We start from the raw sequence: 18722 nt of genomic DNA, 5'->3' as shown, positions 1-18722 counted from the left end.
ACATCTGACTCGAACATTTCGCGCAACACATCATTAGCCTTTCCTTTTTGATCAACTCCGAACATTAATCGCGAAGGAGTTTCACCTGTAGATTGGCACACGGTGTTATTTAGAGAATATTCGACTTCACTCAAAACTTGATCCCATGTAGAGGGAGTTCCGCTTAATTTTGCTATCATTAGCGCTAGAATTCTATTAAAGCGCTCCACCTGATCATTAGCCCGCGGCGTATGTACAGCAACTAAGATATGTTGGATATCTCCATCCTTTAGAAACTCTTTGAACGCATCAGATGTGAAACATGTACCTCTATCTGAAACTAAACGTTTCGGTTTACTGTATGAGCGAAAATAGTCTCGCAAACATGTTATCGCTTCATCCGTCGTAGTAGACTTACATGGATAAACTCTTACAAATTTAGTGAACGCGTTGACAATAACGAGTACATGTCGATATCCCTTCCTTGTTTTCTCTAACGGACCAAAATGATCTATGTGTATAGTCACAAACGACAACTTATTTTTTGGGATATTATGTAAAAACCCTTCCGTCTTACACCACTCGACGGTGAGAACTCTATACATCGAAGGCAATTTGCAATATATTCTTTCACCCGTTCGCGCATATTCGGAAACCAATAAACTTTTGTAATGTAATTAATAACCTTATCGACCCCAACGTGTCCGATATCATCATGGCATGTTCGAATTACATTAGTTTCCATCGACTGTGGCACATAAAATAACAATTTTTGATTTTTATCTTTTCTATAAACAAGACCGTCACGTAACTCGTATTGTTTTAATTCAGTTTCTTCGAGTTTTTTACGAAGTTTGAAAATCTCGGTATCCCGATCTTGACAAATCGACAGGGTTCGCTCAAACGTACTGCCCTCGAGTACTAGCTGTGACACCGACTATGCGCGTCGACATGGGCCATTCGTTTACCCGGACGATGCACTATCTCATAATTATAGTTTTGTAGGAATAATGCCCAACGAGATATCCGTGGGTTTATATCTTTTTTGTTTAGCGTAAGGCGGAAACTATCACAATCTGTAATGATTTTAAACTTTTGCCCAGCGAGATAAATATGAAACCTTTTTAACGCATAGACTACCGCGAGACACTCGAGTTCATAGCTATAGTATTTAGCTTCCATAGTAGTAGTACGCTGACTCCAATAAGAAATAGGTTTCCACACACCATCGCTCTGTTTTTGAAGTAAAATGCCGCCAAACCCGCTTGCACTCGAATCACAGCGCAGTTCTGTGTCGGCGTGCGGCGAATAAATCGCTAGCACCGGTCTGCTGGCTAAATGACACTTCAATATCTCCAATGCCTCGTGTTCAGTGACACCGAAAGCAAATACAGCGTTCTTTTTTATTAAATCATATAATGGTTTCGCTAACAACGAAAACTTAGGAACGAATCTCCTAAAATAGCTAGCAAGTCCGACAAAACGATGAACCTCTCTCACGTTCCTCGGAACCGGATAATTTAGTACGGACTCTATATTTTCGTCACTCGGTCGTATCGCGTGCCGACTTACACAATATCCAAGATACTTGATCTCAGTCTGAATAAAATGACACTTATCTAATCGAAACTGTAGTCGGTTTTTACCAGCTAATTCAAATAACTCTGATAAAATTGTTAAATTCTCATGCCTTCTGTAGCGACTAAAATATCATCAAGGTACAACAGTATTTTATGCTCTCTTATGAGTGGATTAAACACAGCATGCACAAAACGTTGGAATACGCGTGACGCATTCGTTAGCCCGAAGGGCATTCCTAAGTATTCGTACTGTCCTAACGGAGTTACGAATGACGTATATTTAACAGACGCTTCGCTGATTTTAACATGATAAAATCCATCCTTTAGGTCCAACACAGAAAAATATGTTTTATTCTTTAACTGATCGATGTTATCATCTATGAGTTCAGTAGGGAAGTTATCACGAATTGTTATTTTATTTAATTCGCGGAAGTCAACGCAGAGCCGAGGCTCATCAGTTTTCTTCCGCACTAACACGATCGGACTCGCGTATGGTGAATTGCTCGAACGAATGATTTTTCTTTCCAGCAGCTCGTCCAAGATTTTCCGTAATGTCTCTTTGTCCGCGAAGGACAATCTACGTGGACGCTCACTTATAGGTTGATTGTGCTTTAAACCAATGTTCATTTCAAAATCAAATTCACGTTTTCCCTTTTGAAAATTCTTAAGGTAACTAGATTTATAGATTTCATATATTTTGTCAATTTTATCTCGACCGATTTCGGGATTTATGTGTAATTCATCTCGCGCGTTATCGGAGCGTTCGCTAACGGCGATGCTCAATATTGGTTCTTCGCTTGTCTCATGCACATTTTCGATCTCTACCGTATTCCCAAAAGTAACACGTAATAGTGGACAAGTTAAAAAGTCTACCCAAGAGCATTCTAAATGCCATCGCACGATCACGTACAACATAAAATTTTATTTTTGTACGCACGCCTTTTACATCAATATCGCCATAAAAAATATTTGATATTTTGAGACGCGAACGATTTATTCCGCAGAATTTACTAGTATCTTCTGTCACCGGACTACAAAATTCATTTTTGACAACACTGTCACGCACAAGGCTAATAGGCGAACCTGAGTCAATAATCGCATCTATTTCAAACGCATCTACATTACCGATTTTTCCACTAGGGTTGACCCTCAACGTCACTACATACGGTTTCGGAAGTTCAAAGTGTTGTTCGACGGTTATCACGTTCGTCAATGTGGTCTGCGCAGATCTTTTTTCAGCCTCCGACGATGAGACAAGTTGTTTACGTTCCGAACAATCTCTTGCTAGATGTTCTAAGGAACCACAAACGAAGCAGGCTCTCCTCTCTACCGATGTGATCGCTGTCGGACGCTTACAGTGTGTAGCGATGTGCCCTGTTTCATGACATCTGTAATACTTTGTTGGTTTTCCTTTTGTAGATGATATCTCCATTTTTGCACCAGAGGATTTCAGGCCATCCTTCTTCAGCTTCGGGTCGTTGGACCACTTGGTTTCGAGGTTGATTTTCTCGAAAACCTTCAGTAACTCAGACTTTGATTGAAAGTTCATAATGCGCTTGATTTTGTAAGCGCCTATCGGCAATGACCTCAATCAAATAATCGAGGAGCTCGTCTTCGTCGATCGGTACTCGATTGGCAAGAATTATTTTTTCGTGGTAATAATCACAAAATTGTTCGTCTGCTTTCCATACACGGGCCTCAAATGTTTTACGAAGCGACAACTTTGCGGGACGCGAGTCAAACATCCGCGTCATCTCTTCTAATAAATCTTCGATGTTCAATATCAAGTGCTCTGCCTTCGAATGAAACCACGCGAGCGCGCGCCCTTTCAGCCTTGAGCTTATTAATACTCTGGCTGAATTATCGTCTAGCTGATAAGAATTTCTCAGTAGTTCTAGCTGCTGCTTCCACTTCCAGAATGTATTTTCTCGCATCAAATTCGAGTAAAAGATCTTTGAGATTGCGAATATTACCAGCCGCAGAGGTGGCGTTACTTGACGACGAAGCGCTTCGTATCATCTCGTGTTCTCGTTGCAATAATTGCTTCTCTTTCTCTCTATTAATTCTCTTTCTCGTCGGATTAGCCCTAACTCACGTTGCGAAATTTCATCGTATTCTTCTGACCGCAGCGGCGTGGCCGGTCTTTCCCGCGTAATCATTCCACCGTCTCTCGAATCCATGGCCTCTTCTACTGTTTCCTGTTCGGCCGTCGACGTTGACGCGCCTTCCATAGTCAGCGCTCGATTTCGCTTTTCGCCTAGGATTGTCCAGATGTTTGAGTCAACGGCACTCAATCGCAGAATCAATTCCGCTTTCGCCCCTCCGGTGGGTAGTTTTCTCTCGCGAAGGGCATCCTTCAACTCGGCCACTGTAAAGTCATTTTCTTTCAGCACATCCATGACAACTCGACACGCACAGCACAATCAATCAGAACAACGATAATGGCGGCGTTCACACAGAACCGTCGGTACTCAGATATCTTCGCTCACAGCAAAGAAGACTTGCACTTAGCTCACACACAGACTACGTCACATTCACCACTTTCCGCCAAATATCACGTCTGCTGTTTATTTCGCGCTCGCAGTAACGAAAAGAATTGCCTCAACAAAAACTCGTACCGACAATAAAAGTTCATCTCTCTATTGCGCGGAAGGTTATCTCGAGATTCGGTCGCACCGAATCCCACTTCTGAAAAATCTGTGGCAATATGTCCCATTCAGGTCGAATCTGATGTTAGACTGCTTGTCTCGAATGCTCATGTCCTCAATCCTTCCTCCCGAGGGCAAAAGGTGGCAGCCAATCGAGCGCGATCGGAAGATCGCACACGATCAATCGTCGAACATGGAAAAATCTGTTGTCACCAATTCGGGAATCTTCCCTCGCGTATTTCCTTCACACGAAAGGACAGAACGATTCGCGCGCCGCGATTCGAAGTGTTAGGACGTGTCCCTTTCTCGCCTCCTTGCATCCCGATTGCATCAGCGTCTTATTTGTGTTTATACCCTCTTTAGTTGTGATTTGCGTGCGGATCCCTTTTAGTTTTTCTATCCGTCCGCGTTTTTCTATCTATACTTCGCCGTCTGGAACGCGTAATTATGGACGAGGCTTCGGCCTCGTGCATAAGTCCTGCACCGGCGGACATGCCCGGACAATCTCTTCCCTCTTCCTCTCCCTCTCCTTTAATCCCTACTCCCTCCCCCTCCCTCTTTGGATAAATCCAAGAAATCCTCACTTCGTACTAAGCCATACGTCGTCAAGGATGGAAGACATCGCATTTTACAAGGCATTGTCTCGAAAAAAATCTGCGAGCTCAAAAAATTGGAATCTACGTTCCAGAAGAACTATCTGCCGGGCACCAGTGCAGTGCAGTGCGCCATCGACATTGCAACAACCAACACAGTTCTTTCTTCGCCTCCGAACGATAGTTATGATATGGTAATTCAGTCCTCGGACGAGGATTCTGCATCAGCATCGGCTGATGTCTCATCTCCATCTTCGCCTGCCATCGCCTATAATAGTGGATCATCTCAACATCGGAAAAGGTCACAATCTGCACCTCGTGAATCCATTGCACGCAACACGGGCAAACGTATGCATTCTCTAAATGACGCCGGCGGCTCTGAGCGTACTGCTCCCCTTGACGGTCGCAATAACGTAAGTAAAGAAGCAGATATCCCTAATAAGAACAAAAACGCTCCCTTCGAGAACTTCTACACGTCTTCCGACCTGCCACTCTTCGCGGTACATGTTCACTCAGCCTCATCTAACTCTAACGTGGCTCTGCACCCATTGCATGTAAGTCGCATTATCTCGCAAATCGCTTATAACGACATTCTTAAATGCCGCAAAATAGGTCGTGGCAAAATTATGGTCGACCTAAAGACTGCTTCTGCGGCCAACAACTTGGTTAAATGCACTCTGCTTCAAGAACATAACCTCATGGCCTATAATTCCGACTTACCGTACTCTTCGCACTGGGGTCATCCGTGACATTCCTGTCGACATAGATGATGAAATTGTTAAGAGGTACCTCGTCTCGCAAAACAAAATCATCGAAGTCAATCGACTTATGCGTCAGACTATTAAAGACGGGAAATCCGAACTCATTCCTTCTAAATTCTTATGCATAAAATTTTCTGGCCAAATGCTGCCTAAATATGTCTCACTATTCCACACTAGGCATGCTGTTTCCACCTTTATTCCTAAGGTGCGCATCTGTTATAATTGTTTCAGAGCAGGGCACATTAGCAAGTCCTGCAGAAGTAACGCCAGATGTGTGCGCTACGGTGAGCCTCCCCACGCCAATTCTCAAGAATGTAGCATGCAAGACGTTCCACCCAGATGCATTAATTGTAACGGCAGCCATCTTCCCCCACTTCTAACGACTGCCCACTGGTCATTAAACACAAAAGATTATTGCTCTCGCCGCTCAGGAGAACATCTCCCTTTTAGCTGCCAGAAAAAGGATTTCGACAGAACATCCAACTTCTGAACGCGATTACAGGTTTGACTATACCAACTTCTCTTCCCTCAACCATGGTGCTAATCCAACTTCGCAACTTATCGATACCAGATATAACAGGTATGCTGTGCTGAACTCTGATCTGGCGAACAATACTATCTGTAATGATCACTCTTACGCAAGCGTTGCAAGCACAAATTTAAGAAGAACCTCCCAGCCAACTGGAAAAAACACACGAACATCGGAGTTTTTCAACACCTCTACACGTAACTTCCCACGTGCCTCGTCTGAGTCTAGCCAACCCAAGCTTCCGAGAGATCCCAGAGAGGATATTCTGCTTTATCGCAACGGCCGCACTCCATTGTCACTTGCTAATAATGGCATTGCCCTTATCCCACCTTAGAATGATTCGTCTAATCACATAGCGATCAACAGCAACAACAACAGCACCGACCCTATTCCTCTCTCCCCCACCTCCATTTCTCCCCTCCTTTACCCCCTTATAGTTTACTTCCTTCAAGCACTTGTTCTCCCCTCAATAATCTTGATCTTTCCTCCCTTTTGCAACTGCTTGTTTCTTTCCTTATGCAACTCAGATTTAATCCTTCCTTAACTAACGACCTTATTAAATATACCACTCTCAATACAAGTAATTAGAATTCACTCCCAAAATTAATAATTTGTCGCCTAAGTTTAACATTATGAATTGGAACTGTAGAGGCTTAAGAGGCAAAATTTCCCACCTCGCTAACTTCGTTTCTAACTTTGATCTGATATGCTTACAGGAAACTCTCTTAGACTGCCACACCCCCTTTTCTTTGAAAGGATTCGAGTGTATTAGACGAGATATTTCCACTAGCCATCAGAGGGGACTATGTATCCTAATCAAGAAAAGCATTGAATTCCAAGTCCTTGACTTCAGTCATGTTTCACACCAGTCCATCGAGATTCAAGATATTAAAATTATGATGGACCAGGAACCTCTTCATATTGTCAACATCTACAGACACCCAACTCTCCATTAGATCTATTTCATGATTTGTTCCTATCCCTTAGAATCCAAACAAAATTCATTTTTATGGGTGACTTCAATGCCCATCACACGGCATGGGGCTGCGAATCTGTTGTTCGTGTGGGTCGCTCCCTATTGGCAACCGTTGACGAATTAGGTATTATCATTCTTAATGACGGATCTCCCACTCTCATCCAACCTCCTAATCACAGGCGTGCAGTCATTGATTTATGCATGGTCTCCTCAAATTTCGCCATGCATTGCACAGCACAAACTTCGGATGATTCAGGATACAGCGAACATCTACCCATCCTAATCCAAATTGGTGGCTCTCTTCTCACTCGCTCCAGATTCTGCCATAAAATAAATCTAAACAAAAACGAGTCCGATCGTTTTAGCTACATTCTTGGTAAGACGCCTCTTCCTGCTTCTTGCAGCTCTTTTGATCAACCCGTCAAGGCCTATGAAGACTTAGTACAGAACATTAAGCACGGTATTGAATTAGCCGCTCCCTCAAAGGCCAAACCACCCCGACAATGCTCATCCGGCGTACGTAACCCCCCTGGTGGAATGACGCGTGTCGAGAGGTAGTGGCTGCTAGAAAACTCGCTACCTTAGAATACAAACGCACTCTTTCTTGGGAAAATTACCTAATCTACAAAAAGCAGTGCGCAATAACCACCAAAATCTTGCATAAGGCAAAAAACTTGGATGGAAAAAGTTCTGTAGCAGCTTTAACCACCGTACTACATCTTCAAGACTTTGGTCCTTAGTTAAATCTTTCAAAAATAAAAACCTCAACCCTGACATACAACCCGACAACACCAAAAACTTTCCATTAGCCTGCGACAATGCAATCGAGAAGCTCTGCCCTCCGACGTGCTTACACTTTAGTCATTCTTCTCTAACAGGCCTACTGGCTGAAGATGTTGCTAATCCCTCGAACTTAATATCTGAAATCGACATCCCCATTTCAAGAGAAGGACTTAAGATGGTTATCAAGGACTCTAAAAGTAACTCTACCCCAGGATTGGATCAAATCAGCCATAACATTATCTCTGCTCTTCCAGACCATTATAAGGACGCTTTAGTCGATATTTTTAATGGCTTCCTCGATTCCGGTGTCATCCCAAAAGAATGGAAACAATCCTTGGTGATCCTCATACATAAGCTTCTAGGCAAAGGTGTCAGGCCTATCTCTCTACTATCCTGCATGCTTAAATGCATGGAAAAAATTATCTACAACAGATTAAAGTGGTTTGTTGAATCGCAACTTATTCTGCCCGAGTTTCAATTTGGTTTTCGTCTATCTCGTTCATGTGCCGATAACCTCATTACCTTTTCCAATAATATTCACGCCGCCAACTTAACTGGCTCATTCACGGTCTGTGTTTTTATTGACATATCAGGCGCCTTTGATAATGTCGTGCCTTCTATTCTCATCGACACCCTGAGAAAACTCAACCTGCCGGCAAAAACTTGTAAATTTATTTATAATATAATCATGGAGAAAGAGCTCTTTTTCGTTAGGGATATCAAACTTTGTGACCCCCTTATTGTTCACAAGAGCACCCCCCAGGGTTCTACTCTGAGTCCCATCTTATTTAACCTCTACCTTCATGATATTGCCTCCTGCCTTGGAGATAATGTTGAGATCTTGATGTATATGGATGCTTTAGTTATCTTTACCTCAGAGGCTAACCTTAATGTGGCCATTACCACTATTCAGGAATCCCTTAATTCTCTGTCCACTTATCTACAATCTAAAGGCCTAAATGCATCTCCTGTAAATCACGGTGTATGATTTTCTCCAATAAAAGAACTACCCCCAATTTTCACCAACTCAAAATTGATGAATGCGAGATTCCAGTTGTTGAATCCTATAAATTTTTGGGCGTTTGGTTCGACAGGAAAATGACAGGTAGGGTCCACCTTAAATACGTAATTAATAAGGGCAGAAAAATCGTTAACATCATAGCCGCTTTGACGGGTGTCTGGTGGGGCTCGCATCCCCAATCTCTTCTTTCTTTCTATCGTGCCGTTCTTAGAGGATCTATTGAGTACGGTATTGCCAAATTTTCCAGCTCCGCAACAACAAAACTATCTTCAAATGCTTGGAGCGCACTCAGTGGAGAGCTGTCTTTCTATAGGCTACAGAGTCTCTACCCCAATTAATGTCATGCTGGCTGAGGCAGGTAAGCCACCCCTTCGCATTAAATTCAACTACTTAGCAGCTAGGTACCTAATTAAAAATTTCTCGAGGTGTGGTAGCCTACCAATCGATAGTTTAGAACACTTGGAGACTGCTTCCCACAATCCTCGCTTAAGACTCGATACATGCCAAAGGGTTCCTATTTTTAAAAGGTACAACATGGTCAAACATTTTAAAAGTTGCATTAAAAGATCAAGATTCCTAGCCGCCTTCCTTTACCCATTTTCCACGACTATTTTCACTATGGGCTACACATGTGTTTTTGCTGGTGTAAAGGACGACACTTCAAACGAGCTTATCCTTAAACTGTTTCAAGAATTCCTGCACCCTCTCATACAAAGAGATTACGTGTGTTTCTACACTGATAGTTCCAGATTTGACCCGGATAACTTTACTGGGGCAGGCATTTACTCGCCCTTGTTACAATTGGAGCTCACGCACCGTTTACCATCTGACGCATCTATCTTCACGGCTGAGGCTTGGGCCCTCTTAGTATCTCTGAGGTTTATATGCGACAGAAACATTCCCAGAGCGGTAATTTTCTCGGATTCTAAGAGCGTCTTGGATTATTTCGCGTCGACTCGCTTGGACTTCGGCAACTACTTGATCTACGCTATCATAAACCAACTCTCTCAAGTTCTTAGCAAGAATCTCAGCATCAAACTTGCATGGATACCATCACACAAGGGCATTGCGGGCAATGAGAAAGCGGACGAACTCGCCAAACTTGGAGCCAAGCAGGGTGACAGAATCGACCTGGAGATACCTTACTCGAATTTACTTTCAGAAGCTCGGACTTCTGCCGCTGCGCAGTATAGATCTCACCTTGACGAAGAATTTAGAACCAAGGGCCTCCATTACGACCAGCACTTCCGCTCACAAACTTTGGTACCCTGGTTTACCAAACTTTCTCTCAACAGGGAAGAGATCGTCCTGATCAACCGCCTTCGCTCAAACCACTACTATCTCAACTATAGTCTCTACAGGAAAAACATCGTAGCATCCAAGGCTTGCCCTTGCGGCGACCCACAACAAGACATTAATCATATTATCTTTCACTGTCCTTTTACTTCTCCAAAATCTGAAAAACTCATTTCATTTATCAATAATATTTCTGACATTCAGAACGACATTTTCCCGCTCCTTAAGAACTATTCTCCCAAATTAATTCGATTGCTTTTGGCTTTTCTCAAGTCTAACAACCTTAGTCTTTAACTCTCCCTACTGGCCCTGTCAAGCGCGGGCCTGCTAGGGATTTTGTATTCGCCTTACGCGGGGATTTTCCTTTTCCCCCCTTAAACAGTCAGTTACACCAACGTCTACTTTCGGGACTCGCCGCCTGGGGCGGCAACTCATGATACTGGCCGTATCGACTCAATTCGTGGTCGAGGCCATTCTACCAAAACTAACTAACTGAAAGGACAGAACGAGAATGTTCAAGACAAGCACGATCACGCAAAACAAACAGTTTCTTATAAAATATGCCTACACTATCAAATATTTTAGATAAATATTCTGAAATTTATGATTCAAAAACACGATAGAATATTATTAAGTTTCATAAAATGTAACCAGATAGAAATTATTTAAAAACGGTAATGAAGCTATATGACAGAAATGATAGAAAAATATAGAAAATTTATATCGGGCAAGTAATCTAAAGCAACAATAAAAAACGACCAAAACGACCAAGAAAGTTAGATTATAATAAAATATATATATTTGAGATACGAAATCACTCAATTCTCATACATAATACGTTTCGACTACACAGAGTCTTCTTCAGTTAACAATAATTAAATAATTAACGTAATAATCTCATCGCAAATTAAAAACTGAACACAAAGCTAATTGAATAATAATCGGCTAAAGTGTTATCCCACCATGTTCATAAGATTATCGTCATGATGTAGTACTTAAAATTTAAGATTAAAAAGGATACTTAAGGTACATGATAAATATGATATAATGTTTATAAGAACCTATGTAACTTAATCCATAAATGTCTCTATAACTATCACATGCTAAAGTATCCAGACAAACACGCGATTATAGCTCAGCGTTAGAGAATCCCGTCGATTTCGATATGTGTTTTCAAATTGTAAATTTCCGATACATAATTGTAATAAATAGTTAATAAATTACATGTGAAAATATAATTCTACAAAAGAATAATAAAAAAATAAAAACTGTATTTTAATAATTATAAAAAACTTTTATTTAAAAATAATATGAAATTTATGATACAATACTATTAATTATGATAAAACATGACTAGAAATTGATTAAAAACGATATCTAAACCGTGCAACAAAAACGATATAGAATAATAGAAACCTATTAAACATATAAGGTAAATAACCTGAAATTTACGAACCAAAAACACGATAGCATATTATTGATTTTGATAAAAAAATTATTAGATAGAAATTGATTAAAAACGATGTATAAGCTATATAAAACGATAGAAAAATATAGAAAATCTGTCGGATATTTCAGACAAATAATCTGAAATTTACGAACCAAAAACACGATTCAATCAGATAGAGTCTTTTCCTATTTGATTTTATCGGACTTTTTAAGCAGGGGACGAACTAAGTCCGCACAAAAAGTTAGATTGTTTTAAACGTATACAATGGCTGCGTTCCACTTAACACTCTTAATGCTCGCAAGCATCGTTTGTCCTTGTTTAACATTTGATAAACGACAAGGATGAAATAATTCCACGAGCGTTATGAGCGTTAAGCGGAACGCAGCCAATAATGTTGAATATTTCACTAATTATGTTTAAGTATAGAAAATAATTTATACAATAAGGTATACAATAATGTTGAAACACTTTACTAATGTTTAAACATAGAAAATAATTACATGCAACGTACATAACATAAAAATATTATAAGATATTAAAAATAATGAATATGTATAACGAATTAATTTGAAAACTATTATAGCCTGTACATTTTGGTATGAGAATTTTTGTCTTATTTTTAAGTCAAGAATATATTATTAAAATTTCGATCATGCAATGTGAGACACCCTTTATATACATGTACATTTATATACCAATGAATATAATTGTTAAAAAATAATTAAAAATGTAGGTTGCGAACATATCTGTTGAGGCAAGCGCGAGTAACGTAACAAGATTAGAGAGTCTGATAAAAGACCAAAAAATAACAGATGAGAAACTGCGAAAGGAAATAAGCAAGCTGATGCTAAAGAAAATGAATCTGCAAACAAATTTCGACCATGCAATCGTTGAGATAGGAAAACTGGAAAAAGAAATCTCCGATAAAGGGAAGAAGATAAGAAACATCAAGTACGAACTTAACAGGTAACAGAAACAAGTTACATGCTATAGACCAGTGCTCGCAAAGATTTGCACATTTCGGGCCGATTCCGGCGAGCGATCCCCACTACCGCTCGAGGCTCGGCGGCCGAGCCGCCGGGCGCTCATGTGACGCTCTGGCTCAGGAGCGTCTTTGTAGCTTAAACGTGCGGAGGTCGTACCTTACGTTATTAAAGAATATATTTTTTGTAAAATAATTTTTATTTTCTTAAAGAAATCAAATACTGAATTTTCTAAAACATTTTGTCATAATAATTCTGTCTACCAGAAACCATTCAATAATTTTTATAAATTTACATCGAGAAGTTTCTAGAATAATTAACAGATTTTATCATTATAATTCTTGCCTACCAAAAACCATTCATAATTGTTATAAATTTACATCGAGAAGAAATTCTATATTTACATCAAGGAGTTTCTATATCGTCTTTATGTAATTGTTTAACATTATTTTCTAAACAATTACATAAAGACGTTGTTACATATGTTAAAGAGAATGTTAACAATTAATTGTTAGTCAAGAATTCAAAATGATAAAATTATATTCGCTTATAGAAGAAAATAGCAATTGTAATATAGAGTCCTTGTTACTTGAGACGTTGTAAGATTTCGTATGGAAAACACGGAATTTCCAGATTCACGTATTTCCTGGCTTCAATCTTCGCAAGTCTGTTACAGAACTATCTCGATGTAAATTTATAACAATTGTTGAATAGTTTCTAGTAGGCAAGAATTATTATTATAACAAAATGTTTTAGAAAATTTAGTATTTGATTTTTTAAGAAAATAAAAATTATTTTACGAGAAAAATATTCCATAACGTAAGGTACGACCTCCGCACGTTTAAGCTACAGAGACGCTCCTGTGCCAAAGTCACGTGAGCGCTCGGCCGTTGAGCCTCGAGCAGTAGTGAGGGTCGCTCGCCGGAATCGGCCCAAAATGTGCAAATCTTTGAGAGAACTGTTATAGATGAATTAATATGGTAACTTGGTAATTATGCAGAACGAGGCCTTTTTCAAATTTTGGCATTTTTAGGCTATAATTTTGATAAAAATCTGTGTTATGATTTTAGACAATGATAATAAACCGGTGGAGGTCGAAAAATATGTAATCTATCCATTTTTTAAAACTATTTATGGTAAAAATGAAATGAGTTAAGCTTTCCTCAATGACCTTGACCTTGACATATGTTATCGGACATGACCTGAGTGACCTTGAGAAAGATTTAAATGTCGTTAAAAGGTTATTAACAAAAAAAAAAACTCAAAATATAACGTCCTATTTCTGATACATACAATATTAAGGACCACATCACTTCTTATATACATAATGTCTTTCCACGCGAAGCGAGACCTACCCTCTTTCTAGGGAGTAGGTGAGATAAATCTCGCTTCGCGTGGAAAGTCGAAGGTACGTAATAAATCAGTATAATAGCTATATTAGAACTATATATATATATATATATGTATGTATATACCGGCCTCCCCCGGTTTATTATCACTATTTAAGGCATAATACACATTGTTATCAACATTGCAGCCGAAAAATGTCGGAAAATCGAAATTCGAAAAAGATCAAGTGCATAATTACTTTTAATCATAAATTGTCTGAATGTAAATTTGTGTATTATTACCGATGTTAATGCTATACTTATAACTGATATATTCGAATATGTTCTTTAACAATAATTACAACATAACAGGCGTGTGCTTCGCACGCGCTACTGACCACTTAACATTTTATATTCAAATATATAATATACAGGATATTCGAAAAGAATCGGACCGCCCTATGATCTTCAAAAGTACACACTTTCAGAGAAAATGCCTGAATAAAAATTGTAAGGGTCATGAAGGACTATCTTTTGTCAATTTCAATTCAAGGTCACCAAAATAATCCTTCATGACCACTACAACTGTTATTTGAGTCATTTTCTTTGAAAGTGCGTACTTTTGGAGGTCACAGGGGGTCTCACTCCTTTCGAATATTCTGTGTGTGCGTGCGTGCGTGCGTGCGTGCATGTGTGTATGTGTGTGTGTGTGTGTGTAGGAAGCGGCGAAAGAACACACCAGTTTTTTTCCTAGGAGGCAACAATAGGAAACGCGTCTGACAGGTGGCGCAAGGGTGAGAGAGGGAATTTTTGACGGGACTAACCTTACTTACTTACTTATTATTATTACTACTTCTTGAGAAATACAGACGCAGCTATCCGACGCTCGAATTTTTCTTGTTCGCCCTGACTCCTATTACTACATTTTGGGGACTCAGCCGGGAAGCTCAAGCGAGTAAGGATGAAGCTTGAAAAATATTGCGTCAGCCATTATACCCGTAAATTATACGTACGTAAGTTACACGCCATGTTGTAAGTGAGGTTGGATTGACGAGGTTAGCTCGACGGAACTGCGTCCTGAGACAAAAAGTTGGAATAACGGTGTAAAGTTGAGATACGCTGTCTGTACGTTGTACCACAGAACGAGACTGAGTTAGGTTAATCAGTAAAGAAGAACAGAAAAGTTGTAAAGGTGTCGAATATCGATGGACACGGAAGTGACACGGAAGATAGCAATACAGGAGACGACGTATTGAACCAAACGCCCAGTACAAGTAAGGGAACAAACAAAGCAGATAACAAAGTTGGTAAGGATGTTAAGAAGATGCTGGATAAACAGGAAGACAAAAAAGACGACAGTAAAAGTAAAAAAGATAGCAAGAAAAACAATTGACTAACGAAGTCATTGATAAAATGACAGCGACACAATTAAAAACCGAACTTAAACAATTAAATTTGGCAAGAGATGGAAAGAAACAAGAATTGAAAGAACCACTAAAAGAGCATATCCAAGAAGTAAAAGAGAATGAAACGACTGATGAGAACACTGACGGAAAAGAGATTGAAGACGAAACGGAAGAGGAAGAAAGCGACAGTCAAAGTGATAAAGAGACACGAGATATACACGAAAAAAAAGCACGCGATTACCCGCGTCGACTAACCTATTCACTATAGGATGTAGAGAATAGTATCGCTCATTTCTCAGCTGATGATAAGGTATCCATTGAAAAGTGATTGAGTGACTTCAAGGATCTGAGTTTTTTACTCGAATGGAACGAATTGCAAAAGATTATTTATGGTAAGAGACTCTTAAAAGGTTTAGCCAAGAAATTCATTACTTACGAACGTGGTATTCTATCATGGAGTACACTAAAACGAAAGTTATTACGCGAGTTCAAGACGGATTTAAATAGTGCATTAATACATAAGGAACTTTCAAAAAGTAAAAGGCAAGCGAATGAAACAGGACGTCAGTATGTTTATGCGATGGAAGAAATAGCAAATCAAGGATGTATCGAAACAGACGCATTAATCTGACATATAATAGATGGTGTACAAGATGAAGAAGTAAACAAGACAATTTTATACGTCGCAACGACACTGCATAACTTAAAAAAGACATTTGAGTTGTATGATAGAGTAAAAAAAAAGCAGACTAATCCAAGAGCTTCGAAGAGAAGGAAATAGCTAAGAATAAAACGAGAAAGGATGGAAAGTGAGTGCATTGTTTTAGATGAGGTGCCACGGATCACAATGTAGAAAATTGCACAAAAAAAGGCCAAAATGTTTCCGATGCAATGAATTTTGTTGAGATTAATGTATAAAGAATAGGGCTATTTACCTTTTAATAGGATTTCAATATAGTCATGTACTATTTTAATAAATCATATGTCACATATTGTATAATAACCAATCAAATATATTTAATGAGAACACATGAGAAAGGTAGTTACGAATACATAAGTGTAATACATTTTATAATTATATCAGTTCTGAATATGAGTGTAATGATAACAAGTTGAGTTTCACAAAGATGATTGTGCTTATACTAAACTTATCTTATAAATCCGTTATTGCAAGGCCTCACAACACAGAATGCGCCCGTCATAGTTAACTAGCTAATTTCTATCCATGAAAAATTGATTCTGCAAGTTGAGCAACGAAAAACAAAAATAAACAACCGAGCTTCAAAATATTATAAACAAGTTACTATATCAACGCTAGTAATAACATCTTTTAAATCAAGCGATCTATCAGAATTAATTAGAAGCAATTACATAAAATTACTGTTTTCCAACATTCCTCCTTAATTTCTTCAAACTAATTCACCATAGTTTTCTTACATTTCTCAAATTTAGTAGTATTTAATGCTTTTGTTAATATGTCTGTTCTTTGATTTTCAGACGGACAATACTTCAAATTAATTATTTTGTTTTTCACCATTTCGTGTACAAATCTATATTTTACATCTATATGTCTCGATCTTTTGTTAATTACTCCGTTTTTTATTAGTGCTATGGTACTTTGGTTATCAACATTCAGCTCAATTTGTATCTGACATCCTTGAAGTTCTTCTATGAGTGTCTTCAAGTACTGTAGTTCCTTACAGCATTCTGCAGCTGCTACGTATTCTGCTTCTGTGCTGGATAGAACTATATTCGTTTGTCTTCAAGAACACCAACTTATTGGTCTTCCTCCATAGAATATTATGTACCCAGTTGTACTTCGTCTTGTTAGTGTGTCTCTTGCGAAATCAGCATCACAGTAACCTTGCAAAACTTCTTGTTCTTCGTTGCAATAGTATTGTAATCCTCTGCTGTTCTGTTTAAGTATTTCATTATGTGTTTAACATTATTTACATTTTCTTGAAAGTAGTTTTCCAAATATCTGCTGCTAAAGCCTACTGCATACGATATATCTGATCTTGTCTTTGTTGATAAGTATAAAAGACTTCCAACTATTGCTCTGTAATCATATGCTTCTTTCCTAGGTGTATTTCTCTCTTGATTTCCAATTATTGGTATTCTAACTGGTTTTGCCTTTTCCATCCCATATGTCTTTAAAATTTTCTTCACGTACTCTTCTTGTTTTAGTTTGAGCGATTCTTGTTTCTTTATTATTTCCATTCCAACAAAGATTTTTGGATTATACTGTACAGTCATTTTAAACTCTGCTTTAAGCTGTTTTATTGTGTCTTGTATTTCTTGCGCATTATTACCTATTAATATTCCATCGTCAACATATATGCTTAGTATTAAATCTTTCTTGTTTCTTTTAAAAATACACTGTTCGCTCCCTAGTGGCTTAAAGCCTTTTTTTTTTAAGAAATTTGCAAATCGAATGTTCCACCTTAAAGGTGCTTGCTTGAGACCATATAATGTCTTTTTAAGTTTAAACACTTTACCTTTGCTATCATATCCTTCTGGGGGATACATGTAAACATCTTCTTCGACCTCTCCATACAGAAAAGCTGTTTTAATATCAAACGTAATTATTTCATAGTTCTTCATTGCTGTCAGAGCAAACAGTACTCTTAACGCACTCGTACTAATCACAGGACTAAAAGTTTCTTGATAGCTAATTCCTGGTTCCTGTTCAACCTCGTATAACGAGACGAGCTTTATATCTGCCATCTTGCTTAATTTTAAATTCCATTTTCTACTTAATGATTTCTCCTTTTTTAATTTCTTACTATCTATTATTTCCTATGTTTAATTTTTTTTAGTGATTTCTTCTCTTCGTATATTGCTTCTAACCATTTTTGTCTATCTTTTCCTGATATCGCCTCTGCGTATGTTAACATTACATATTCTTTAAAATGTTCCGGGGATTTCTTCTGTTTAACGATCTTCTTACTTCCATGGATTCTATATTTTCAATAGTACGGTCTTCTTCATTATCATCATGTCTTGTTCTTCTGTTCATTGACAAATTTAACGATCTCTGTTTTTCTACTTCTTCATTTTCATCGACTAAGGTTTTCGAAGGTCCTTGTTTATCATCTTCTGTATCTTTTCAATCATCTTCATTTGACTCTTCATCTTCATCTGAAGATTCTTCTTCCTGTTGATTGAATTTTAATTTACTAGATCTTATTTTAGCTTTTGATTCTTTATTACTATCCTCTTCCTCTTTTATTTCTTCAAATCTTACATCACGATTTATTATTATTTTTCTTTCATCTTTGCACCATAATCTATATCCGTTTGGTGCATATCCGACGAAGATTAATTTTCTGCTCCTTGTGTCCAATTTCTTCAGTGGCCCTATATTTTTGACATATGCGACATTTCCA

Source organism: Trachymyrmex cornetzi, unplaced genomic scaffold, assembly GCF_001594075.2.
Source record: "Trachymyrmex cornetzi isolate Tcor2-1 unplaced genomic scaffold, Tcor1.1 scaffold1991, whole genome shotgun sequence".
NCBI classification, from domain to species: domain Eukaryota; kingdom Metazoa; phylum Arthropoda; class Insecta; order Hymenoptera; family Formicidae; genus Trachymyrmex; species Trachymyrmex cornetzi.
This window is presented reverse-complemented; position numbering follows the sequence as displayed.